Source organism: Moschus berezovskii, chromosome 27 (genome assembly GCF_049115385.1).
Source record: "Moschus berezovskii isolate FMDL1 chromosome 27, NW_MosBer_1.0, whole genome shotgun sequence".
Lineage (NCBI taxonomy): Eukaryota > Metazoa > Chordata > Mammalia > Artiodactyla > Moschidae > Moschus > Moschus berezovskii.
This window is the reverse complement of record NC_142486.1, coordinates 19,887,914-19,914,525: the sequence shown is the minus strand read 5'-3', so window position 1 is coordinate 19,914,525 and position 26,612 is coordinate 19,887,914. Positions and strand designations below refer to the sequence as shown.

Below are 26,612 nucleotides of genomic sequence, written 5' to 3'. Positions count from 1 at the left end.
CAGCAGGAGCGTCTCTCCTTCTGCAGCTCCATCGCCTCCCGCCTCCGCCCCACTCCCACCGCTCTGTAAGGAGGCATGGAAGCTGTGGGGAGGGGAGGCAGCCCAGTCGGGTATTCCAGAACGAGGCAGGATGGTGTGAGCTCGGAAGCCCTGCAATTGCTGGAGCAACGGTGGCGACACTTGAGTTATTCACAAAGGCTGGAATTCAAATGAGGCTGGCACTGCTCCAAGTCGCAGTAGCTTAGGAGGAGGGAGAAAGGCATATTAACTATTCATCAAGATCGGAGCGTTGCTGGGGCTCTGAGGTTCTCCATCTGCATCCCTCCTTCTATCATTGATTTCTAGGGGGGGAGGGGGCTCCTCCAGAAGCACTTTATCTGCCAGTCTCTGAGCTGGAGGTGGGGGCAGGGGGGCTGAAGTTAGGCAGATTTGTCTCGTCACATGATGGAGGACCTGTATCATGTGATGACTCCGGTGATGTTGGAGGCAGCATGTGACTCCCAGGGCTACGTGGGCTCAAAAACAATTTAAATACAAAAACACAAGCAGGTTCCCCTCCTCTCCGTTGCCTTTTGGTCTGGCTCTCCCTTCCCTTTGGGTTGGCGCCGGCCTAAATGGAAAACCCGTCGTCTTGCCTCCACTAACCTGTGAGCACCGGGTACCTGGAGGCCAAGGCCCCTCTGCTGGGGGGGGGGCCGGTCCCCCAGGAGCTGTACCCCATCATTCCGCAGCCCGGTAAGTTCCTGAACACTTGGAGCGGTCGTGTGTGAAGCCGATCTAGACAGCCTCATTAGTGTGCACGGGCACCCTGGTTGGGCGCGTTGGCCGGGAAGTGTCGGCGGGCTCTGGGGACCCGCGGCTCCCGCCCCGCCAAACAGACGCAGGCTTCCTAGGGGCAGCGCTGCGCGGCTGTGCCGGGTGGCATGTGCGCCGCATCTCTGCGCCCTGTCTTCTGCCTCCTCTCAGCCTCTCTTACTTCTCACCTCTTCCCTTTCCACTCCCCTCTCATTTTCTCTCTTCATCACCCCCACCCTCTCTCTCTCTCTCTCCTGGCTTTTCTTAGGAGTCCCTCTCCCCTGGACTGTAAACATTTGGGAGAAGTACCTAGATTTTACGATCTTTCTGTCCAGAGTCTGAAGGACCAGCTTCTGGGGACCTGATGGTTGGAAATGTACCCAGCAAACCCTCCTGAGATGGTTTGCTCACTAAGACCTTGCAGAAGGCCCAGCTCCTGTCCTGCGTGTGTGCGTGCCTGTATGTGTTAAGGGTGACTGATGGATTTCCTGTGGCCATCAGAACAGTTTCTTGGGTGGATGTTTGCTGGCTCCAGATCCCGGCTCACCCAGGGGGATCATCAAGTGATAGGAACAGCAGTTACAGCAGTTAGGAGACCATGTCCTTTGACCCTAAACGACTGACTCCCCTGTGAGAAATCGGGTGTGAAAGCAGAAGTCAACATCCAGTGCTCAATGCTTAGGGGCTCATTCAGATGTCACGAGACACCTCTCAGAGGTGGCTTTGAGTTTGAGACCACACCTTGGCAGGATGAGATAGAGTGCTGGCTGAGAAACTAGCCACAAGGAAGGACATGTAAATTTAATCCTGGCAGTGTCTGTTCCACAGAGGAGGGCCATGGCCGCGTCAGAAGCTCCTGGTTCACCGTTCTCTAGGTGTGCTGGATCTCTTCAGCAAGAAATAATTAACATTTTAAAAATATTTACTTATTTGGCTGCACTGGGTCTCAGTTGCAGTGCATGGGATGTTTGTTTTGGCAAGCAAGCTTCTCTCTAGTGGCAGTGTGTGGTTTTACTTGCTCAAGGCCTGTGGGGTCTAAGTTCCCAACCAGGGATCAAACCCGAGTCTCCTGCATTGGAATGGAGATCCTTAACCACTGGACCACCGGGAAAGTCCCAAGAATGAACTATTACTGAGCATAATCTACCCACCAATTCAATGTGGAGATGCTATTTGTATCCCCATTTTAGAGGTGGGGAAACTGAGGCACAAAGGAGTTAGTTAGGTCACTCAGTTTGTAAGTGATGGAGCTAGGATTTGAGTCCAGGCAGCTTTTCTCCAGAGCCTGCACTGATAACCTCTATGATAAACTTCCTTCCCCCAAATACCGGTCCCCAATCCTGTGCCTGGTGGTGTGCAAAGCTTTGTGTGAACAAATAGACATCCTGTTCTCATGGAGTTTACAATCCAGTGGAAAAGGCAACTAATAAACATATCGTCACACAAGACCATGTATTGTTTCAAATCAGAGTGTTTGCTAAGAAGGAGAATAATAGGGTAGCATGAGAATATATAACCAGAGACAAATTTCAGTTGGGGGGCATAGGGGAAGATTTGCTCAAAGGAGTTCCCTTTGCTGCTGTAATATTTAAGTTATGACGTGAAAGGCGAACAGGAGTCAACCAGGTGCAGAGCCAGGAAGAGCATTCCAGGGAGAGGGAATGAGATGTCTGAGAATTGGGACCACTTCAAGAGGAAAAACAGGGGTACCATGGGAGGTGAGGCCATCCAGATAGTGTGGGTCGCAGCTGTTATGGGTCAGTCACTCAGTCGTGTCCAACCCTTTCCAACCCCATGGACTGCAACATGCTAGGCTTCCATGCCCTTCACTGTCTCCCAGAGTTTGCTCAAATTCATGTCCATTGAGTCGGTGGGTCACAGTAGGCCTTGCAAAAATGACTTGGGTTTCAGCTCAAGATCAATGAAAAACCTTTTAAACATTTTACATAGGGAAGTAGCATAACTGTATTTGCAATATGAAAAGACCCCTTCCAGAGATGCATTGGTTAGTTTTTGCTGCATTTACAAAGCGCCCCAAATCTTAACGGCATCAAGCAACCATCATTTATAGCTATAAATGATGACAACTGCAGCTGGGATCATCTGGACAGAATTACTTGCCTAGTTCACTCATATAGCTAGTCAGCTGGCAGGCTGGCTGGCGGTGGTTGATCTTAGATGGTCTCACTCATATGTCTACTAATCGGCAAAGGCAATTGAAACTGACTGGACCTTGTGTCTCCATGTCTAACAAGCCAGCTCAGTCCTCTTCAAATGATGGCTGGTTTCCAAATTCAACAAGAGAAGGGAAGCCCAGGTGCATAGGCACTTTCAAACGTCTGCTTGCGTTGTGTTTGTTAGTGCTCCATCGGCCTAGACAAGTTACATGGTCAAGCTCAGATTGAAGGGATGAAGAAATATACCTCTTGACAAGAGGAGTTATAAAATACTATGTCTATTCATTTCCAGGCTGCTATCTGAATTTGAAATGGTAAGCTGGATGCTGTCTTCCTTTACTATGGGAAGAATTGAAAGCCAAGAGGAAGTCTAAAGCCAGTTTTGCTATGATTAGAGATGAACTTAGATCTGGTCATATATCAAACTTTATTCTCTGCTCAGAATAACCAAGGGTCTGAGCATCTCTTTTGGAATCAGAAGAGTGTCTAAAATGTGGTGTAGAAATATCACCTCTTCTCATGGGGTTATCTGGGAATGACTTGGAATTCAAGAAGACTTTGAGATTGTTACCCTAGAGTGAAATTTGGGCCATTTACGACTTGGAGTGCTTTTCAGTGTTTTAGGCAAGACAACAGTGTGTACAAAGGCCCTGAAGTAAAGTAGGTGGCTTATTTGGGGAAATAGGAAGCATTAGTTTAATGTAATTGCAGTGGAGATGGCATGGGAGTAGACAGATTAGAAAAATATTTAGGAAGCAGAAAGAACAAGCCTTGCTGATGAACTTGATTGTAGTTTAAGAAAAGAGACACAGTCATGAGGACCGCAGGTTGGTGATATCATTTCCTAAGGTGGAAAGATTAGGGGAGGATCATAATATTTTGGTAGGGAAAAAGGTAATGCGCAGGGGGGGAAAAAAGCATTCTATCAACTTGGTCAAATGTTGCTGAGATGTTGAGTCAACTTGTCTGTTCAAGTTGGTAACATGGAGGTAGCTGAACATTTTGACAAGAACAATTCTGGTGGAGCAGTGATGATGGAACCCAGATTGGAGTGTGTTGAGGAGTGAATCCCTAGGGGCTCAGTGGTAAAGAATCTGCTTGCGATGCAGGAGACCTGGGTTTGATCCCTGGGTTGAGAAGATCCCCCGGGGAAGGGAATGGCAAGCCACCCCAGAATTCTTGCCTGGGAAATCCCACAGAGCCTGGTGGGCTACAGTCCAAGGAGTCGAAAAGATTCAGACACAACTGAGCTGCTAACACTTTCACTCTCAAGGAATGAATAAAGGTGAATAAACTTCGAAAAGGAGCACAGAAATCTGGCATCATTTAGACATGGGTCAGGGTTGGGGATCTATCTTGCAGCAGCCTGTAGTTTATGTAAACTGTTGGAGTGGTCCAGTTGAAAGGGAGAGAGGGATTTGGGATCTAAAGTGTATGTGAATCAAAAGGTGATGATAAGGTTATTTTATTTTATTTGTTTATTTGGCTGCACCAGTTCTTAGTTTTGGCACTCGAGACCTTCCGTCTTCATTGCAGCGTGCAGGATTCTTAGTTGTGTCCTGCAAACTCTTAGTTGTGACATGGGGGATCCAGTTCCCTGCCCAAGGATCAGACTTGGGGCCCCAGAGTTGGGAGCACAGAGTCTTAGCCACTGGACCACCAGCAAAGTCCCAGATTTTTATTTTATTTTTTTAAAAGGAGGGAATAATGAGAAAAAAGATGGAGGCGATACATGACGATTTGGTGCTGAGAGGATGAAGAATTTCCCATCAGCCAACTTTTATTTTCCCAGTGAAATATAAGGCAAGGTCTTTAGCAGAGAGAAAGGAAATAAGAAGAGGGAGGAGGTGAACATATAAAATGGAGGGGCTAAGATAAGCATCCTCAAGAGAGAAACAGGGCTGCTGGGCCCAGCAGAGTGCCTACTGAAAACAGAGAGCATGGATTTAAAATCGTCTCCTTTTCTCCAGTAACATTTAAGTGCTGGCTTCATGAACCTGGAGAAGTTGGAGTGCAGGTTGGGTTGAAGTTTTGCTGAACGAATTACACAGGGAAGAAAAGGGCCAGATGTTGAAGGGGTTTTCAGAGGAATGGATTGTCCAGGTGAGCCACAGAATCCAAGCTGGGCCAGATGGGAATGGAACCAGGAAGGGGCGATAGAGGATGGTAGGCTTAGCGGAACGGAGCTTATGATGAGGTGAAAGACTGCATTCTTGGAGGTAGTCTGGCATCGTCATCACCTGGGAGCTTGTTAGAAATGCAGACTGTCAGGCCTCAGCCTCGATTTTCTGAATCCAAGTCTGCCTGTTAACAATCCGCAGGTGACTTATAGGTACACTGAAGATTCAGAAGCAATGATCTAGATTGTCTTGTGAAAAATAAATGGTGCTATTCTGGGCAGAGTGAGAAGTCAGTGAACCCCAAGATGTCTTACTCCTTTATTTTTTTCCCCTTCAAAACAGATCTTGATTTAGCAGAAGATCCCTTTTTAAAATTTGGTCCTGGTTTTTAATTTTATTATGCATAATCCCAAATGTATTTAAAAATGTAGTGAAAACCAGTCTACCAACGTTAGTCTCACTAATTTTCAACTCGTGACCAATCTTGTTTTCTCTATAGCATCCCTTCCCACACCCCAGCAAGACCCTCACCACCATCAAACAAGTTTATCTTGAATCAAAGCTTGGACATGATATAATTTCTCCTGTAAATATTTCATCAACTACCTCTAAAAGACAAGGGCCCCCTTTTAAAACATAACCACTGTATCATCACCACATCCCAATAAAATCAAGAATAAATTCTTCTTTTCAGATATCCAGTTAGTGTTCACATATCTGCAGTTGCAATGTTTGCGATAATTTGTTTGCATGAGCATCCCTCCAAATTATGGTCTAAACCTGGCAGTTGGTTAATATGTCTCTTATGTCTTTTATAATTTATAGGTTCTTTCTTTATCTCTTCTGTTTTTCCTTGAAATTTTGTATTGAAGAAACAAAATGATTTGTCCTCTAGATTTTCCCAGAGTCTAGACTTTGCTGATTGTTTGCCCAAGGTATCATTGAGTATGTTCCACTAGGTAATTAGACCTAAAGAGAACTGCTTTTGAAAATACTTTTATGGTGAAATGTACAACACATAAAATGTTTATGTATTAATACATACATATATACAGATAGCCTGAGCTTCCCAGGTAGCATAGTGATAAGAACCCACCTGCCCATTTAAGAGCTACAAGAGGTGTGGGTTCAGTCCCTGGATTGGGAAGATCCCCTGGAGGAGAGCATGGCAACCCACTCCAGTATTCTTGCCTCGAGAATCCCATGGACAGAGGAGCCTGGCAGGCTACAATCCATAGGGTCGTGCAGAGTCGGACACAGCTGAAATGACGTAGCCCACACGCACATATACATATAGCCTGAAGAATAAAAATATCCTTGTAACACCTACCTGGTGCCTTATTCATATTTTTTATTTTGACTGTGCCAATTCTTAGTTGTGTCACGTGGTGATCTTCAGTCTTGGTTGCAGCATGTGGGCTCTTAGTTGCTTCATGAGAACTCTTGATGGTGGCATGTGGGATCTAGCTCCCTGATCAGAGGTGGAACCCAGTCCCTCTGCACTGGGAGGGTGTAGTCTTAGCCAGTGGACCACCAGGGAAGTCCCTACCTGGCGCCTTGTGTGCATATGCGTGCCTATTAATTGCTCAGTCGAGTCTGACTCTTTGCAACCACATGGACTGTAGCCCACCAGGCTCCTCTGTCCATGGAATTCTCCCACTAGAATACTGGAGTGGGTTGCCATTCGCTTCTCCACGGGATTTTTCCAACCCAGGGATTGAACCCAGGTCTCTTGCATTGCAAGCATACTCTTTACCATCTGAGCCACCGGGAAGCCCCACCTAGTGCCTTAGAAGCCCTTCAATAACATCCCTCTTCATCTTCCCTAGAGGTAATCTCTATCTTGACTTCTGTAGTAATAATTTGTCTTCTAGTTTTATATATATATATATACATTCCTAACCAATATATTAGGTTTTCTCTCAGCTTTTTGAATTGTATGTAAATGTAATCAGACCATACATATTTTTCCATGACATTTATTTTGCTCAACATTTTATTTTTGAATTCATCCCTGTTTATGTATGTAACTATAGTTCATTCATTTTTGCTGACGTGTAGTAATCTACCATGTGGATGTGGTACAATTTATTTATCCATTCTACTATTGATGGACACTTGATTTTCCCCCTCAGTTTGGGGGTATCATGAATAACACTGCTCTGAATAGTCTTGTACACGCCTTATGGACTTGGGCAAGAATTTCTCTAAGCTATAAACCTAGGAGTGAAAGTGCTGAGTCATAGAGTATTCGTAAGTTCAACTTTACAAGAAAATGCCAAATTATTTTCTGCAAGTTGATTTTGTTCCCTTCCAAATCCTTACACCTTTTTATTTTTGTTGTCATGGCCTTATTATACCAGCTAAGTTTTCTAATACAATATAATAGAAATGTTGATGGCAATTATCCTTGTTTCATTCTGATCACAAAGGGAAAACATTCAACATTAAATTGCTTTTTTTTTGGTTGAATGGGGTTTTTTAGAGTTTTCTCTTTTATCAGATTAATAAAATTCCTATTTCTTTTTTGCTTGGAGTTTTTTGAAATTATGAATTATTTTTTAATTGTATTGAGTACTTTTTCTGTGTCTTTTCTGATGATAAAATGATTTTCCCATTTTATTCTTTTAGTGTAGTGAATTATACTGATTAATTCTCCCTTTTTTCTACCTTTATTGACATATATATATATACAGTGTAATGATTTGATACATGTATATATAGTGAAATGATTGCTAAAATAAGGTTAGTTAACACCTCACATAATCACCTTTCTGTGTTTGTGATGATAACATTTAAGATCTACTCTCTTAACAACTTTCAAGAATATGAAAGTGAAAGTGTTAGTCGCTTAGTCATGTCTGTCTCTTTGTGACCCCAGGGACTGTAGCCAACGGGCTCCTCTGTCCATGAGATTTCCCAGGTTAGAATACTGGAGTGGGTTGTCGTTTCCTTCTCCAGGGGATCTTCTCCACCCAGGGATTGAATTTGGGTCTCCTGCACTGCAGGCAGATTCTTTACCATCTGAGTCACTAGGGAAGCCCTTAAGCATATAGCACAGTGTTATTGAGTCTGGTTAGCAAAACTTTTTCATTTTATAGCTGAAAGTTTGCACCCTTTGACCAACATCTCCCCAATTTCTCCCATGCCCCAGCCCCTGGCAACTACCATTCTACTATTTTTGTGAGTTTGAATTTTATAGATTCCACATATAAGTGAGAACATATAGTATTTGTCTTTCTCTGACTTAAAAAAAAAATTATTTGGCTGCTTTGGGTGTTCTTTTTTTTGTAATTTATTTTTTTTTTATTGGAGGCAAATTATTTTACAATATTATATTGGTTGGTTTTGCCATATATTGACATGAATTCGCCCCAGGTTTACATAAGTTCCCCCTCCTGAACCCCCCCTCCCACCTCCCTCCTCCCTTTATCCTCCCTCTGGGTCATCCCCACACACCAGCCCCGAGCATCCTATAACATGCAACGACCCTGAACTAGTGATTCGTTTCACATATGACAACATACGTGTTTCAATGCCATTCTCCCAAATCATCCCACCCTCACCCTTTCCCACAGAGTCCCAAAGACTGTTCTATACATCTGTGTCTCTTTTGCTGTCTCGTATACAGGGTTATCATTTCCATCTTTCTAAATTCCATATATATGCGTTAGTATGCTTTGGGTCTTAATTGAAGCATGCAGGATCTTCATTTGCCTCGTGCCAGAACTTTCGTTGTGGCTCATGAACTCTGTAATTGCAACTCTTGGGCTTAGTTGCACCTCGGCATGTGGGATCTTAGTTCCTTGGTCAGGGATCAAACTCACGTCCCCTGCATTCCAAGGCAGATTCTTAGCCACTGGAACACCAGGGAAGTCCCCCTGTCTGACTTAGCTCACTTAGTATGATGTCCTTAGGATCCATCTATGTGTCACAAAAGGCAGGGTTTCCTTCTTTTTTTTCAGGCTGAATAATATGTGTTTGTGTGTGTGCGCGCGTGCACACCATGCTTTCTTTTTCCATTCATCCATTGATGAACACTTAGGTTGTCTTGGCTATTGGGAACAATGCTGCAAAGGACTTGAGGGTGTAGATATCTCTTTGAGACAGTGATTTCATTTCTATTGGATATATATCCAGAAGTGGGATTGCTGGTGATATGATAGTTCTAGTTTCAATTCTTTGAAGGATCTCAGTACTATTTTCCACAGTGTCAATGGCAAGCCACTCCAGTACTATTGCCTAGAAAATCCCATGGATGGAGGAGCCCGGTAGGCTGCAGTCCGTGCGGTCGCTAAGCACGACTGAGCGACTTCACTTTCGCTTTTCACTTTCACACATTGGAGAAGGAAATGGCAACCCACTCCAGTGTTCTTGCCTGGAGAATCCCAGGGACGGGGGAGCCTGGTGGGCTTCTGTCTATGGGGTCACACAGAGTCGGACACGACTGAAGTAACTTAGCAGCAGCAGCAGCAGCAAGTCACTTTAGTAGTGTTCGACTCTTTGAGATCTCATGGACCTGTAGCCCACCAGGCTCCTCTGTCCATGAGATACTCCAGGCAAGAATGCTAAAGTAGGTTGCCATTTCGTTCTCTAAGGGATCTTCCTGATCCAGGGATCAAACCCATGTCTTTACGTCTCCTGCATTGGCAGGCAGATTCTTTACCACTAGCGCTACCTGGGAAGCCTGTTTTCCACAGTCGCTCCAGCAGTTTACATTTCCACCAACAGTGATCCAGGGTTCCCTTTTCTCCACAGCCTCACCAACATTTACTGTTACTTGTCTCTTTGATAACACTCATTCTAATAGGTGTGATGTGATCTCTCATTGTAGTTTTTATGTGTATGCCCTTGATGACTAGTGGTGCTGAGCATCTTTTTATGTACCTGTTGGTCATTTGTGTGTTCTTTGGAAAAATGTCTTTTAGGTTCTTAGCCCATTTTTTTCTTGGCCCATTTTAAAATCAGATTATCACTAAATCTGACATTGAGTTATACAAGTTCGTTATATATTTTGGATATTAACTTCTTTTCAGAGAGATGATCAGCTTAAATGGGAAAAAAATTTTGAAAAAGAATAGGTACATGTATATGTATGACTGAGTTGCTCTCCTGTGCATCTGAAACTAACACAACATTGTTAACTGTACTCAAAGATAAAATAAAAAATTTAAAAAGATAAATAGCAAATATTCCCCCCCATTCGGTAGGTTGCCTTTTTATTTTGCTGAGTGTGGGTTTTGCTGTGCCAAAGTTTTTAGTCTGATGTAGCCCACTTGTTGATTTTTGCTTTTGTTGCCTGTGCTTTCATTGACATATACCAAAAATTGTTGCTAAGACCAATGTTGAAGAGCTCTATCCCCATGCTTTCTTCCGGTAGTTTTACCATTTTGGATCTTCTATTTAAATCTTTAATCCATTTCCACATAATTTTTGTGGGTGGTATAAGATAGGAGTTCAATTTTATTATTTTGCATGTGAATATCCAGTTTTCCCACCATTTATTGAAGAGATTATCCTTTCCCTATTGACTCTTCTTGGCTCCCTTATAAAATGTTAGTTGACTTTACATGTATGGGTTTATTATCTAGGCTCTTGATTCTTTTCTTCTTGACCTATGTGTCTGTTGTCATGCCAGTACCATACTGTTTTATTATTATAGCTTTGAAATAAATCAGTAAGTATGATGCCTCCAGCTTTATTCTTTCTTCTCAGAATTGCTTTGGCTCTTCAGGGCCTTTGTGGTTCCATACAAATTTTAGGCTCGCTTTTTCTATTTTTCTGGAAAATGCATTGGGATTTTGATAGAGATTTCTTTGAATCTACAGATGTTTTTGGGTAGGATGAACATTTTAGCAATATTAATTCTTCTGATCCACAATATTTGTGTCTTAATTTCTTTCATCAGTACTTTATAATTTACCATATACTTTCATATCCTTGGTTAAATTTACCTGTAAGTATTTTATTTTTTTAATGCTGTTATAAACAGCATTATTTACTTCTTTTTCAGGTAGTTCATTGTTGGTGAATAGAAATGCATCTTTTATAGGTTTATAGGTTTATTTTTGTATCTACAACTTTACTGAACTCATTTACTAGTTTTAAGGTTTTTTTTCTTTTTGGTGGAGTCTTTAGGATTTTCTATGTATAAGATTATGTCATCTGCAAACAAAGACACTTTTACTTCTTTCTTTATGATCTGGATGCTTTATATTTCTTTTACTTCCCTAATTGTTCTGGCTAGGACTTCTAGGACTACATTGAATAGAAATGTTGAGACGAAGCACCTTTGTTTTATTCTTAGTCTTAGTGGGAAAGCTTTCAGCCTTTCACCATTGAGTATGATATAAGCTGTGGGTTCAGTCGCTCAATCATGTCCGACTCTTTGCGACCCTAAGGACTGCAGCACATCAGGCTTCCCTGTCCTTTACCATCTCCTGGAGCTTGCTCGAACTCATGTCCATTAGTTGGTGATGCCATCCAACCATCTCATCCTCTGTTATCCCCTTCTCCTCCTGCCTTCAGTCTTTCCCAGCATCAGGGTCTTTTCCAATGAGTCAGTTCTTCGCGTCAGGTGGCCAAAGTATTAGAGCTTCAGCCTCAGCATCAGTCCTTCCAATGAATATTCAGGACTGATTTCCTTTAGGATTGACTGGTTTGATCTCCTTGCTGTCCAAGGGACTCCCAAGAGTCTTTTCCAACACCACAGCTAAAAAGCATCAATTCTTCGGCACTCAGCCTTCTTTATGCTCCAACTCTCTCATCCTTATATGACTACTGGAAAAGCCATAGCTTGGACTAGATGGACCTTTGTTGGCAAAGTAATGTCTCTGTTTTTTAATGCACTGTCTAGGTTTGTCATAGCTTTTCTTCCAAGGATCAAGCATCCTTTAATTTCATGGCTGCAGTCACCATCTGCAGTGATTTTGGAGCCCAAGAAAATAAAGTCTGTCACTGTTTCCATTGTTTCCCCATCTATTTGCCATGAAGTGATGGGAACGGTTGCCATGATCTTAGTTTTATGAATGTTGAGTTTTAAGCCAACTTTTTCACTCTCCTTTCACCTTTATCAGGAGGCTCTTTAGTTCCTCTTTGCTTTCTGCCATAAGGATGGTTTCATCTGCATATCTCAGGTTATTATGTTAAGGTATACCCAATTTTTTGAGAGATTTTTTTAATCAAAAAAGGATGTTGAATGGTGCCAGGTACTTTTCTGCATCAGTTTTTAAAGTTTATTTATTTATCATTTTCTATTGCACTGGGTCTTCCTTGCTTTGTGCAGGCTTCCTCTCTAGTTGTGATGAATGGGGCTACTCTTTGTCTCAGTAAGTGGGCTTCTCGTTACACTGGCTTCTCGTTGCAGAGCACAGGCTCTAGGCGCTCGGACTTCAGGAGTTCTGAAATACAGGCTCAGTAGCAGTGGTTCGCAGGATGTTACTCCACAGCAGGTGGGATCTTCCTGGATCAGGGATCAAACTTGTGTCCCTTGCATTGACAGGAGGATTCTTATCCACTGCACCACCACACAGGTCCCTTTTCTGAATCCACTGAGATATTCGTGATTGTTATCTTTCATCCTATTAATGTGGTGTGTCATGTTTGTTGATTTGCGTATGTTGAACCATGTCTGCAAGACATGTCCAACATGTCCAACCCAGACATAACCCCACTTGAGGATGGTGTATGATCCTTTTAATGTGCTGTTGAATTCAGTTTGTATTTTGTTGAGAATTTTTGTATCTATACTCATCAGTGAAATTGACCTATGGTTTTCTTTTCTTGTAGTGTCCTTATCTGGCTTTGACATCATGGTCATCCTAGTTTGTGAAATGAGTTTAAGAATTCTGTACTCTTCAATATTTTGAAAGTGTTTAAGAAAGACTGGTGTTAATTCTTCTTTAAATGTTTGTTAGAATTCATCAGGGAAACCATCTGGTCCTGGAGTTTTCTGTGATGAGAGGTTTTTGGTTACTGATACAATTTCCTTATTTGTTATTGGTCTGTTCGTATTTCCTATTTCTTAATGATTCAGTCTTGGGACATAGAATGTTTCTAGGAATTTATCTATTTTTTTTTTTAGATTATTCAATTAGTTGGCATATAATTGCTCACAGCAGTCTCTTATGATCCTTTGAATTACTGTTGTAATGTCTCTTCTCTCATTCCTGATTTCAGCTATTTGGATTCTCTTTTTTTTTTCTTAATTAGTCAAGCTAATTCCTGATGGCTTCCTGACTTCCCTGATGGCTCAGACGGTAAAGCGTCTGCCTACAATGTGGGAGACCCAGGTTCGATCCCTGGGTTGGGAAGATCCCCTGGAGAAGGAAATGGCAACCCACTCCAGTATTCTTGCCTGGAAAATCTCATGGATTTTCCTCCCATGGAGGAGCCTGGTAGGCTATCGTCCATGGGGTTGCAAAGAGTCGGACATGACTGAGCAACTTCACTTTCACTTTTCAGTTTCAGTCAAGCTAAAGCTTGGTCGATTTTATCTTTAAAAAAAAAAACTATTATGTTGATCCTTTTTATTTTTCTTTCTGTCTTCATTTCATTTCTTTATGCTCCAATCTTTCTTTCTTTCTGCTAATTTTGGGCTTGGTTTGTTCTTCTAGTTCATGAGGTGTAAAATTTTCTGCAGGGGCACATAGCTCATGGTTTGCCCAGAAAGGGGGATATGAATAAGAGGACAGGAGCTAGCATGAGCTAGGCTAAAAGTTTTTCTGAGTATTGTGAGGATAAGGACACCTCAAAATTTATTCTCCTTCCTTTCCTCATGGCTTCTCAGCTTCCAGGTCGGAGGGTAGGGGCTCCTGAGTAAGGAAGAGCCACCAGTTTCTTCTGCGATCCCCAGAGCTTTGGGCAGGCAGTGAGTGGGGCACATCCCCTGGTGCCACCTGACCTCGTCCCCCAGCTTAGGGCAGCTTCTCTCTGCCTGTGGGCACCAAGATCTGTAGGATGACAGTGATACCGTTCCCTTGATCACGTCATTCTCATCCACCACCACAAGTCAGTGAATCCCTGCTTGCACTAGCCTGTTGAGAAAGATCTCCAGAGTCTGATGCAGGTACATTTAAAGTAATGTGATCGATTTTTCAGGGCTTTGACTACAGACACTTCTAGGTTGTTGTAGGTCTTTTATGCTGCCTGATGGATAACAGTAACCCACTCTAGCGTTCTTGCCTGGGAAATCCCATGGACAGAGAAAGCTCTCGGGCTACAGTCCAGAGGATCCCAAAGAGTCGGACATGACTGAAGTGATTTAGCATGGATAACATCAAACGTGGAATAGTAGTTCACCACACGACCTTCCTCACTCACTGGCAGATCCTGTACAAAGATGCCCAGAGCCATGTCAGTGGGGTCATAATGCAGAACATAGCGATGCTGGCGTAGAAGCTAATCTATTAGACTTAGACATGAATTCTGGCTTGGGCTTCCCTGATGGCTCAGAGGGTAAAGCATCTGCCTGCAATGCAGGAGACCTGGGTTCGACCCCTGGGTCAGGAAGATCCCCTGGAGAAGGAAATGACAACCCACTCCAGTACTCTTGCCTGGAAAATCCCATGAACAGAGAAGCCTGGTAGACTACAGTCCATGGGATTGCAAAGAGTCGGACACGACTGAGCGACTTCACTTTCTTTCTTTCTGGCTTAAGAACTGAGTGATAAACACTTTGAGGAACTTGAGAATGCACTTGTGGGTGAATCAAGCACAAGATGTTGCTTGATTCTGGGCCAACAACTGGCAGCCTGTGGATCTTGTTTTGAATTAGTGAAAAGACAGCATCAGACAAATTGGTGTTAGGAGAAATGCAGACAAGTGGTTTAAAGAAGTCCTGTAGATAAACCTCCTTTCAAGTTTCTATCTTGTATTCTTCCAGCTCATAGCTCAGTAACCAAGGCTGATTTATAGTGATAGTGCAGGATATTGATGAAATTCGTGATAATCCACAGGCCCACAAGTCCTTGCTTTTTAGTATCCAGAAAGAGGCAGCTTGTATACCTGCAGGGAAGTAGCAAATACAACCAAATTGGAGCTTGTGAGAATCAGGTCATTGCAGCCAGAAACTTTATAAAGGAAGGATATATGCTATTGTTGGATTCTGGGGTCTCTCTCTTTTTTTATTAATTTTATTTATTTTTGGCATGCAGGACCTTTGTTGTGGCATATGGGATTTTTCGTTTAGTGTGAGGGCTCTTCCTTGTGGTATGTGGGCTTCTCTCTAGTTGTGGGGCAAGGGCTCCAGAACACCTGGGCTCAGCAGCTGCCACGTGTGAGCTCTACAGTTCTGGCATCTGGGCTTAGTTGCCCCACCACGTGTGAGATCTTAGTTCCCTGATCAGAAATCGAACCTGCATCCCCTGTGTTGGAAGATGAATTCTTAACCACTGGACCCCCAGGGAAATCCTGATTCTGGAGTCTCTTGAGGCTGTTCATTTTTCCAGAGTTGGAAACTCTCAAGAAGTGACCATCTCCATTGCAAGAGGCCCTGGCTGGGTTCATTTGCTCTAGGAAATTCACTTTCTTTTTATTATTATTATTATTATAAAGGTATTTATTGCTTTGGTGCTTCCCTCATGGCTCAGACGGTGAAGAATCTGCCTGCAGTGTGAGAGACCTAGGTTTGGTCCCTTGGTTGGGAAGATCCCCTGGAAAAGGGAACGGCTACCCCCTCCAGTATTCTGGCCTGGAGAATTCCATGGACAGAGGAGCCTGGAGGGCTACAGTTCATGGGATCACAAAGACTCAGATACAACTTAGCGACTAAATAACTACAACAACAACAAAATAGATAATGTATTTCCTGTGTTTCATGAAGTTAACTAGTTGCTATTATAGGTACAATAAGAATTAATTCTGTTTTCTGACCTCCTGAGAATGATATTTTAAGGTAAGTGTTAGTTGTGTCCACCTCTTTCTGGAACCCATGGACTGTAGCCCACCAGACTCCTCTGTCCAGGTAAGGAATTGCCTATTCATTGAACACAGCTCAATAACTGGAGTTGACTAATGATAGACCAGGGAACAGTCAGGCACAGTGTAGTAAATTATGTTCTGTCATCTTATAATTCTTAATAATTCAGCTGTCACTCTAGACATTTTTGTGTCTTTGTCTGGAGAATGGAGAGAAATAAAATTTAGGCTGCTATTACAGACAAGGTAAAAATCTGGGGTGTCGGGGGGAGGAAAGGCTTCACAGAGAAGACTCTAAAATTGGGTGCTGCAGGGTGAGTGAAAGCTCACGAAGGTGACACAGGGAGAAAAAGGGGGCATTCTAGACAGAAGGAACAAGATGGACACAGATCACAGATGGAAGACATCTTTGCTGGGAATAGAGAGGCTGCGTGCATTTGTGAGAAAGAGCTCAGGAACACAGATTGAAGGGGCGGGGTGGGGGCCAGGTAATATGGTGTCCTTAAGAGTTAGACAAGCCCGGGACCAGACTCCTGCTTGGCCTTTAATTAGCTCTGCAATCTTGAGCAAGTACTTCTGTAATATTCATAATTCCCTATCTATAAATTCATAAGAACAAACCAGTACCTATCTCCTAGGATTACTGTGAGTTTGAAATAAGAGAGTCCGTTTAAAATGCTTAAAATGACACTTGACCTCGAGGTATCATTTAAGGGCTCAGTCAATAGAGTGTGTGGTTGCTGTTGTTACTGTCATACTAGTAACAATGTGTGTGTGGGTATACACACTAATAACAATAGTTCTTTTATGTGAATCAAGGGACTAGATTATGAAATGGTTTAGAGACCATGTTTAAGAGTACAGGCTTTTTCTTTTAGGTCAATGTTTCTAAAATGTGGTCAATTAATCTATAAAGTTAACAGTCCTCAAGCAGCTTCTGTGGCAGAAGCAATGAAAAGATACCTGTTTAAAAATTTTATGAATTTGAAATGGAAGAAAAATTATCAAATGCCATTACGCTCTTAAAAAGGGTTCACACCTAGAGATGGCTCAAATTGGACAGACTCTTAAGGTATAGTTAAAATTATTAGGATATAGTTTATTTTAGTTATATCATTGGAATATTGTTGTTTATGTGTGTAAAGTTTACATTTTTTCTTGTTACTATTGTGTTGTGTTATGACTCTGATTAACAAAAATAGATTAATGACTGAAAAAGTGATTCATTGAAGTGTAAAAGCAATGGTAAAAATAGTACAAAACTACAATCCAGAAGCGTAATTAGTGAACAGGATTTCAGGATCTCTTGGAACAAGAGCATCTGTGAACATGATGAATTCACTCAAGCAGCTGAAAAGGAAAGTGTGAATGGGAAGGGTGGCTATGAATATCTAAAAACAGGATTTTATTGAACCTGGGGTTTATTCCCCTCTTGTCTCCAGTGTGCACTCTGTATTAGAAAACTCTGTCAGAATGCTTTGTGATGCTCTCAGAGGTTTTACATCATTTCCAAAACAGAATAACCTGGAGACTTCCCTGGTGGCCCAGTGGTTAAGAGTCCATTTTTTAATGCAGGGGGCATGGGTTCAGGGAACTAAGATCACACATGCTATGCAGTGCAACCAAAAAATAAGCAAATGAAAAAACAAAATAGAATAACCTTATAGGTAAACCTGGAGAAGGAAATGGCACCCCACTCCAGTATTCTTGTCTAGAAAATTCCATGGACAGAGGAGCCTGGCAGGGCTACAGTCCATGGGGTCACAAAGGGTTGGACACAACTGAGCATGCTTGCCTATGGGTCAACCAGTAGTTTTTCCTGAAGCAGGCACAAAATAATATTTTCTGGTATGAAATTGATTTATTTCTAAATGCGGAGAGGCCAAAACAGTAGCATCCACAGATGTATGCCATGCTAGGGCCAACATGTTTATAAAACTGGCCTCAAACTCAGGACAAATAAAATGCTGGGAGAGGAAGCCAAAGCAGTCATGGCCAAACCTAATGTCAGGACAGGATGCTGTATAGCGCAAATGACACACAAAGATGTGGAACTCTTCTTATTGTAATGATGACAGCCAGATTTTGTTTTCAGTTCAGTTTGCTCCCTCAGTTGTGTCCAACTCTTTGTGACCCCATGGACTGAAGAACGCCAGGCCTCCCTGTCCATCGCCAACTCCTGGAGCTTACTCAAACTCACATCCATTAACTCGCTGATGCCGTCCAACTGTCTCATCCTCTGTTATCCCCTTCTCCTCCTGCCTTCAATCTTTCCCAGCATCAGGGTCTTTTTAATAATTTTTTTAGTAGTTGAGTGATTTATTTTGTTTTATAGTTAAGTAAAACTATAGAAAGAGTAAAACCACAGAAAGAGAAAGATATATTCAACTGAATGCAGAGTTCCAGAGAATAGCAAGGAGAGATAAGAAGGCCTTCTTCAATGAACAAATGAACAAAGAAATACAGGGAGGCAATAGAATGGGAAAGACTAGAGGTCTCTTCAAGAAAATTAGAGATACCAAGGGAACATTTCATGCAAAGATGGGCTCAATAAAGGACAGAAATGGTGAGGACCTAAAAAAAGCAGAAGAGATTAAGAAGAGGTGACAAGAATACTCAGAAGAACTATACAGGAAAGATCTTAAAAGGACCCAAATAATCACGATGATGTGATCACTTACCTAAAGCCAGTCATCCTGAAGTGTGAAGTCAAGTGGGCCTTAGGAAGCATCACTATGAACAAAGCTAGTGGAGGTGATAGAATTCCAGCTGAGCTTCTTTAAATACTACAAGATGATGCTCTTAAAGTGCTTCTTCACTCAATGTCAGCAAACTTGAAAACTCAGCAGTGGCCACAGGACTGGAAAAGGTCAGTTTTCATTCCAGTCCCAAAGAAGAGCAGTGCCAAAGAATGTTCAAACTAACATACAATTGTGCTCATTTCACGTGCTAGCAAAGTTATGCTCAAAATCCTTCAAGCCAGGCTTCAGCAGTACTTGAATCAAGAACTTCCAGTTATACAAGCTGAGTTTAGAAAAGGCAGAGGAATCAGAGGTCAAATTGCCAACATTTGTTGGATCATGGAGAAAGCAAGGGAATTCCAGAAAAATATCTACTCCTGCTTCATTGACTATGCTAAAGCCTTTGACTGTGGATCACAACAAACTATGAAAAATTCTTAAAGAGATGGGAATATCAGACCACTTTACTTGTCTCCTGAAAAACCTGTAGGAGGGTCAAGAAGCAGCAATTAGAACCAGACATGAAACAACTGACTGGTTCAAAATTGGGATAGGAGTACAACATGGCTGTATATTGTCACCCTGCTTATTTAACTTATATGCAGAATGTGTGTGTATGTTAGTCATTCAGTCATGCAGAAATGCTGGGTTGGATGAATCACAAGCTGGAATCAAGATTGCCGGGAGAAATATCAGCGTCTCAAATGATGTAGATGATACCATTCTAATCGCAGAAAGTGAAGAGAAACTAAAGAGTCTCTTGATGAGGGTGAAAGAAAAGAGTGAAAAAGATGGCTCAAAACTCAACATTACAAAAATTAAGATCATGCCATCCAATCCTATCACTTCATGGGAAATAGAAGGGAAAAAAAATGGAAGCAGTGGCAGATTTTCTTTTCTTGGGCTCTAAAATCACTGAGGACGGTGACTGCAGCCGTGAAATCTCAAACCTCTCATTTCAACCTCATCGGATATTAAGTGCAGAAGATAACATATCAGGAAATTGAACTGTGATGCAAGAGGCTTTGTCAGCCAGCATTGAGTCTTCCCTAACCCTTGATTTTTTTCCATTTTCTGGAGAAAGACATCAGTGACATTGGGCATATTTAAAAACCATTCAGTGTGCTAGAAAACATGGAGAAATTCTTTCCTGAGCTGAACCCAAACAGAAAACTTTAGAAATTCATTTGCAACTGTCATCCAAGTTAAAACATCCAAGGACTTCCCTGGTGGTTCAGTGGTTGAGAATCTGCCTGCCAATGCAGGGGACATGGGTTTGATCCCTGGTCCGAGAAGATCCCACATGCCAACTGGGGCAACTAGGGGCATGTGGGGCAACTAGGCTGGTGCCCCACAACTAATGAGCTTGAATTCTAGAGCCCACATGCTGTAACTACTAAAACCTGCACACCTAGAGTCCATGCTCCCAAACAAGAAAAGCCATGGCAATGAGAAGGCCATGCCCAGCAACTAGAGAGTAGCCCCTCCTCCCCACAACGAGAGAAAGCCCTGTGCAGCAGAGAAGACCCAGCACAGCAAAAAATCATAAATATTTTTAAAAATCCAACCATACAGCCTTTGACTTAACTGCTTGTAAAATTGGCCTCAGTGAGAGACTTCACCACTGTTTCTAGGTATATGTTCCCATCCAAATATACACAACACAGTATGTAGGCCACCAAGCATTTGCTGCCCATCATTCTTAGTTATGGGCTTCCCAGGTGGCACTCGTGGTAAAGAATCTGCCTGTCAATGCAGGAGATGCAGGTCCAATCCCTGGGTCAGGGAGATCCCCTGCAGTAGGAAATGGCAATCTACTCTGGTATTCTTGCCTGGGAAATCCCATGGACAGAGGAGCCTGGCAGGCTACAGTGCATGGGGTCTCAAAGAGTTGAATATGACTGAGCAACTGAGCGTGCATGCATTTATAGTTTTGTTTTCTAATTTAGTAGAGAAAGATAAATGGAATCTGTCATTAATCCAGATCGCATATACATGTGTATATTATGTACTCTACAGATTGATTGCAAATAATAGTATCCTTTTTGCTAATTTGTTATTCCTCACCATTCTACCTTTGCTATTTCAACTTTCTATCCAAACTCTGGATCTGAGTATATTTGAATAGTTCTCTTTAGTAAGCCTGGTATACGGCACTATCTAAACTCTTGCTACCTGTTAATTATCCAAAATTCAGGTACCAAGTCTATGCATCCCTTGCTATATGAACTTGATTTCCAAACTCAAGGTCAGGAGATAAATAGGTTTGATAACAGGGGATACTTGAATACTATTAATTTTAAGTTATATATTAATTTTATTATTTAAAATTTTTGTGAATGTTTACCTAAAATCGGAGGTTTTCATATGCTCCAGGCAGCTAACAAGTGGTTATTAGACACTGAAAATTTAAGAAACACTCCTTTCCTTTAGGGAATGGGAGAGGGTGAGATCACTGAAAGAGATTTTATTTATTTATTTTTTATTGGAGGCTAATTATTTTACAATATTATATTGGCTGGTTTTGCCGTACATTGACATGAATCCGCCCTGGGTGTACATGAGTTCCCCTTCCTGAAGCCCCCTCCCATGAAAGAGATTTTAAATAGAAGGGAAAATATAATCAGATCTGCATTTTCAGATTATTCAGGAAAATAGTGTTGAGTTTGGAAGATGGCACATAAAATTCCATACTGGGGACTTCCCTGATGGTCCAGTGGTTAGCAATCCACCTGCCAATGCAGGGGACACAGTTTGATCCCTGGTCCAGGAAGATCCAACATGCTGCGGAGCACCTAAGCTTGGGCGCCGCAATTACTAAGCTCACATGCCACAAATACTTAAGCCTGTATGCATAGAGCCTGTGCTCCACAATACGAGAAGCCACTTCAGTGAGAAGCCTGTGCTCTGTAACTAGAGAGTAGCCCCTGCTCACTGCAACTAGAGAAAGCCTGCATGCAGCAACAGAGACCTGCTGCTGCTGTGTCCGACTCTGTGCGACCCCATAGATGGCAGTCCACCAGGCTCCCTCGTCCCTGGGATTCTCCAGGCAAGAACACTGGAGTGGGTTGCCATTTCCTCCAGTGCATGAAAGTGAAAGGGAAAGTGAAGTCGCTCAGTCGTATCCGACTCCTAGTGACCCCATGGGCTACAGCCTACCAGGCTTCTCCATCCATGGGGTTTTCCAGGAAAGAATACTGGAGTGGGGTGCCATTGCCTTCTCCAAACAAAGACTTAGCACAGCCATAAATCAATTAATTAAAATAAGTAAACAAATGAAGGTATCTGTGTTCCCCCCAAAAAACTTGATATTAGCAGACTTTATTCTTTCTACAGACATTCAGGAACCTACTGAACAGAGCTTATATTGGAGGATACAAAAATGGAAAGATTGCAATGGGGGTCTATTGTCCTGAGTCCAGCCTTGTGGCAGTGACCACTATTCAGCAAATTACCCAAAGATAAATCACAATTGTGTTGAGTCCTGGTGAAGAAGCAGGAGTGGCTCTGAGAGATGGCATGGAGATAGAAACCATTCTTAGAGAAAGATGAGACGTGAAGTTGAGAGAGGAAGGAGATGAAAGATGATTCCAGTTTTCTGGTTTAGAGCCTGAGGTTATTGACAGAAAAAGGAGGGCGGATTTAAGAGGAAGTGATTTGCTATCTTTTGAAAATTAAGTGCTGTGCTGTGCTGTGCTTAGTCACTCAGTCGTGTCCTTCTTTTCGCAACCTATAGACCACCAGGCTCCTCTGTCCATGGGGATTTTCCAGGCAAGAATACTGGATTGGGTTGTCATGCCCTCCTCCAGGGGGATCTTCCCAACGCAGGGATCAAACTCAGGTCTCCCACACTGCAGAATTCTTTACCATCTGTGCCACTAAGTGATAGACATGATGAATTTGAACTGCCTCTGAGATATGCAGGATAGTTGTCCAGAAGGCAGGTGTGTATTTAAATGTGGAGAGAGAAATCTGAGCTGCAGGTACATATTTGGGGATACAGGATGGACTGGTAGCTAAGGAGACTGACTCAGCTTGTCCACTATCCTTAATAGCTTCTCCTCTGGCCTCAGTCAAGGCTATGGACAACTGTTTCTGCAGGGCAAGATATTTTTTTCAACCAGCTTCCATCTCTTAACTTCCACTTTGAACCTCCCTACTTTGGTTTAGTCTTTATTGTTTTCTCTTGCCTTGAATCTATATATTTCCATTATGGAATTTTTTTTTTTTCTTTTTGGTTGCTCAACTTCCATTCACTCTACTTCTGCCAATAGCTTCTGGGTTTTGCTTGAGGCTTCACCTTCCCCCACCACTCTAATCCTATGTAGTTCTGGTAATACTGATTCCACCCTGAATTTGGGGCAGGAGAGTCTATACCTGTGACAGAGGCCTGGCTAACCAAGGTCTCCTGGTGATAGAGATTACCTCAGGGTTGATCACATGATCAGAGTGGGAAAGTAAAAAAGAGATGCCATGAAAGCTTTGCTGAGACTTCTGGCATAAAGTCAGGGGTTCTTTCCCTCTTAATGTAAACCTAAAAGGATGTAACAATAACATTTCTATGATAGTCTTGTAGCCACAAGGATTTTGAGAACAGGCGAATACTGGGAGAGGAACACGACGAGAATGAAGAAAAGGGACCTTGGTGATCTTGTTGAATTCTGTCTTTTAATTAGGGAATTTAACCCATTGACATTGATTGTGATTACTGTTGCCTCCTGTTGAGTTTCTTTATTTTTATTCTTTTCATACAGTGGTTCTCAGATACATAAGTCTGACCCCATCCCACAGATTCTAATTCATTTGGTCTGGGGTGTGCTCTGGCCATTAGTATTTTTTTTTTAATTGATTTGTAATGGAGCATAGTTGCTTTACAATGTTGTGCTAGTTTCTACTGTATAGCGAAGTGTATCAGCTGTCCATGTACCTATCTCTCTCTTTCTTTCCCATTTAGGTCACTACGCAGCATTGAGTAGAGTTCCCTGTGCTCAACAGTAGGTTCTCATTGTTTATCTCTTTTATACGCAGTATCAATAGTGTATGCACATCAATCCCAGTCTCCCAGTCCGTCTCACGGCCCCTTCCTGCTTGGTATTCATATGTTTGTTCTCTGTGTCTCTATTTCTCCTTTGCAAATAAGACCATCTACACCATTTTTCTAGATTCCACGTATTTGTATTACTATGCGATACATTTTTCTCTGACTTATTTCATTCTGTATGACAGTCTCTAGGCCCATCCACCTCTCCACAAATGACCCAGCTTCATTCCTTTTTATGGCTGAGTAACATTCTCTTTGGGTGTTCATTGGAAGGACTGATGCTATAGCTGAAACTGCAATACTTTGGCCACCTCATGCGACGAGCTGACTCACTAGAAAAGAGTCTGATGCTGGGAAAGGTTGGGGGCAGGAGGAGAAGGGGACGACAGAGAATGAGATGGCTGGATGGCATCACCGACTCGATGGACATGAGTTTGAGTGAACTCCGGGAGTTGGTGATGGACAGGGAGGCCTGGCGTGCTGTGATTCATGGGGTCGCGGAGAGTCGGACATGACTGAGCGACTGAACTGAACTGAACATTCTCTTGTGTACATGTCCCTCATCTTCTTTATCTGTTCCTCTGTTGATGGCCATTTGGTGGCCTTTGGTATTTTAAAAACTTCCCCATGTTGTATATGCAACCAGGTTTGAGAATTCCACAGCTAGCAGTCACTCTTGATTTTTTTTTAAACGTTTTATTATAAAATACCACATGTACAGAAATATAAGACACTCAGGGAGAAAAACATAAAGCAAGCAAAACACAATTTTACCTTGAGAAATGAAATATTACTGGTACCCCAGAGCCTCCTGCATGCCCCATTTCAGTTCATCTTAAATCTCCTGGCAGATATCTTCTATCAGTACCTAGGCTTACTCTGTGTCTTCAGCATCCCTGGAGCAATTCAAGCCATAACCTGCTTTCAAACCCTTTCCTGCCCTCACTCCAGTGTTGACGTCTTATGAAATTCTAGTTCCAGGTCTTAATTTTTCTCACAGTATCCATGTCTACATTTATTTAGATATACGTTTTCCTAGTGTTTTTATTTAAAAAAAAAAAATTGGCTGTACCACATGGCGTGTGGGATCTAGTTCCTTGACCAGGGATCAAACCCATGCCACCTGCATTAGAAGGTGAAGTCGTAACCATTGAACCGCCACGGACGTCCTCAGTGTTTTTAGACAGCATGTGTCTTGTATCCACCACTCCTTTTCCTAAAATTTGCAGTGTTGGAAGCTGGAGCATTGTTAGTCCAAATGAGAACCTCTGTTCTTATTCCAGGAGCCGGTTTCTGAGATTTTAAGGGATGGGGTAACTGTACTGCCTGACTAGGTAGTACATTTATATTCGAAGAGGACAGGCATTCTCTCCTTCTTAGTAGGTACTGTGTATTCTTGGGGGCACTGCTTGCCTTCTGCGGCTCCTGGAATTATTCAGAAGTGTTCTACCTTGGAGAGCTAGCTAGGTAACTGTAACAGGGCCAGGCACTTAGGGACAACCTTTCCTCTTCCTCCCCGACCTCGGTCCCTATTGTTTCCGAAGCCCTTTAAGAAGGGCTCTGCTTCCCTATCCAGGCCAGCCCTCAAGTTCGGAGCCTTCTCTAGGAAAGTTATTTATTCTTTTGTTCAGAAAGTAGTCCTGGGGTCTTTATCCCTGGGAACTTTCTCTGCCTGGAGCTGTCAACTAGAGGGCAGTGTCTGATCCAGCCAGACCAAATGCAGCCTGGTACTTAATTACCTTAACAACCGTCCAGGGGGACCTCTTTGTCCCTTCATATTTGTTTATTCTCATCTTGGATTTCCCCCTGGCTTCCTTGGGAAGAGCTGCTTTTCCTCAGCAGCGTTTAGTGTCAAGGTTTCTCTACCTTAGTCTTGCCCTTGATTGGAAACTTTTTAGAGTCTATCTTACTGCAGTTCTTCATCATTTCTTTCTTTCTTTGAAAAAATATTTATTTGACTGCTCCAGGTCGTATTTGCAGCACTGGGGATCTTTAGTTGTAGCATGCAAACTCTTAATTACAGTACGTGGGCTCTAGTTCCCTGACCAGGGATCAAACCGCGGCTCCTGCATTGGGAATGTAGAGTCTTAGCCACTGGACCACCAGGGAAGTCCCTTCTTCATCATTTTTGATTTAATAATAGGACTCTTTCTTGGCTTTTGGCAATCATATATGCAAAATTTGCCAGACTCTATAAATATTTTATACATAAATAATACATATTAAGTATACATAATTTTGTATATATGAATAATTTTGTATATCTCAATAATATTTTTCTGTCATTTTAGTGGAATTTGGGAGCATGGGAAGTAGATATCTGTCTGAGAAAATAAAATAGTACGACTGGCAGAAGACGGCATCTTATAGGGAGTAGCTATATTTTTAGCATCTACATTTGGGCCTTAATGCATACAGGAGTATGCTACAGTTACTTATATATATATATTTTTTGGCTGTGCTAGATCTTCCTCGCTACGTGCAGGCTTTCTCTAGTTGCAGCGAGTAGGGCTACTCTGTCAGAGTGCTCGGGCTTCTCATTGCAGTGACTTCTCTTGCTGCAGAGCACAGGCTTTAGGTACACAGGCTTTAGGCACACAGGCTCAGTGATTGTGGCATCAGGCTTAGTTGCTCCATGGCATGTGGAATCTTCTTGGAGCAGAGATGAAACCTATGTTCACTGTAGTGGCAGACAGATTCTTAATCATTGCACTGCCAGGGAAGTCCAGTTACTTCTATTTTAACTAATTCTCAGCTTGCTAAGGGCTTCTCTCGTGGCTCAGTATGGTGAAGAATCCGCCTGCAATGTGGGAGACCTGGG

The 26,612-nt window shown here is 42.5% G+C and overlaps 1 long non-coding RNA gene and 1 pseudogene across 1 annotated transcript in view; one reads left to right on the top strand and one right to left on the bottom strand.

Moving 5' to 3' along the window:
- The first annotated feature begins 526 nt into the window (after nt 1-526).
- Nucleotides 527-26,612, top strand: part of LOC148773661 (uncharacterized) — a 40,308-nt gene continuing 14,222 nt past the window's right edge. The window contains exon 1 of the long non-coding RNA XR_016036605.1: nt 527-735. This is a non-coding gene — a long non-coding RNA (uncharacterized LOC148773661). The remainder of the gene's footprint in view (nt 736-26,612) is intronic.
- LOC129545012 (5'-AMP-activated protein kinase subunit gamma-1-like) lies at nt 14,008-18,245 on the bottom strand (annotated as a pseudogene).